Consider the following 1,377-nt stretch of genomic DNA (forward strand, 5'->3'; position numbering starts at 1 on the left):
CTACCAAAAAGGAATACATTAAAAGCATGGAAAAGTTGCTTACTGAAAGGAAACCCCCAAAGAAGAGTAAAGGAGGGAATGTAGAAATTAAGAAGTTATGTAGAACACTTTTTAAATTATAATGAACTACATTTTCATATCTTCACACTAATACAAAACACAGTCACTTTGCAGAACTGGTTCAGGTTACTTAAATACCAGATACATTTTTTGTTCTCTATGTAAGTGTTTGGGAGTTACTTATGTTGATATGAAATGAAGCTATTAATGCTTTCCTACAACAATAGCTGCACACCAGGAAGACCAAAACAAACACAAATCAAGGAATGGAATTTTCCCAAAGCTGCAGTGTGAAAAGACTATAAACAGTTGGTTCCATACACAGAATGGGTTTCTTTGCTATAGGAAATCCAAGCAAGTAATGGAGATAAGTAAAAAGGTTTCTTGAGAGCAAGAAGGATGACACTGTATGTATATAGTTTTCTGCCTCTTCTGATACATCACATTCTTCTCCTGCACTGATGTCCATGATATTAGATGCTGTCTTTGCAAATAAGCAACTGCATGATGAGGGTGCTGTCTTTGTATGAGTCTTTGTTCAGTGGATCAAGTTCTGTAATAGCCTCATGAAAAGCTGTCTTAGCTAGTGTGCAGGTAAGCTCTGGGTGATTAAGGATCTCATAGTAAAATACAGAGAAGTTAACAGTCAGCCCCAGGCAAATTGGGTGTATGGGTTGTATCTCTTTCTTGCTTATATCAAAAGCTCTTGCAAGCTCCTTGGGAATTATCTATCTTTTGTTTTCGATCACCACCACATGCAACTTCAGCAAGGTACTGGAGGTGATCCATTTCATATATTCTCTGGGTTAGTTGCATTGGCTATTAAATATTTACCCAAAAATTCCATCACCATGGTACAGATGGACCTCAGCGCAGACTCCACTTTCTCCCAATAGTCCTTAATCATATGCAACTTCTTATTGGAGGTGTTGGTTTTCTGCTCAATGCTCAAGATGACCCTCCAGGATAACCTGCAGCCCCCAACCATCTTCTTTTAGGCCACCAAGAGCAGGTTGTGTTCCTTGTTGGTCAGAGCAGAGCCCTGCCTGAGCTTTTGTTGCATCGCGCTTGGCCTGCTCTGCCAGCTTCACCTCCTGGATCAGCCCCATCTTCTTTATGGGGGTGGGGAGAGGAGAGCAACAGCAAGCATGACCTGGATCAGGAGGAGGTGTGAGGAGGACCTTCATCTCCATGGCCACAGTGCAAGTGCCACCACTTTGATCCGCTTTTCACATTAGCTATTGTATTCAACTTTGTGACCTCTCTTTGGTGCTTTCTTCTATTTTCTATCTCGTTGAAGTTCTCATTGTGTTCATT

At 41.0% G+C, this 1,377-nt stretch overlaps 1 pseudogene; it reads right to left on the bottom strand.

Annotated features, from left to right (window-relative positions):
- Positions 1-319: 319 nt before the first annotated feature.
- Positions 320-1,123, bottom strand: LOC144287624 (14-3-3 protein theta pseudogene; annotated as a pseudogene).
- Positions 1,124-1,377: the final 254 nt, after the last annotated feature.

The sequence above is a fragment of the Canis aureus genome, chromosome 17, assembly GCF_053574225.1.
Source record: "Canis aureus isolate CA01 chromosome 17, VMU_Caureus_v.1.0, whole genome shotgun sequence".
In the NCBI taxonomy this organism is placed as follows: Eukaryota; Metazoa; Chordata; class Mammalia; order Carnivora; family Canidae; genus Canis; species Canis aureus.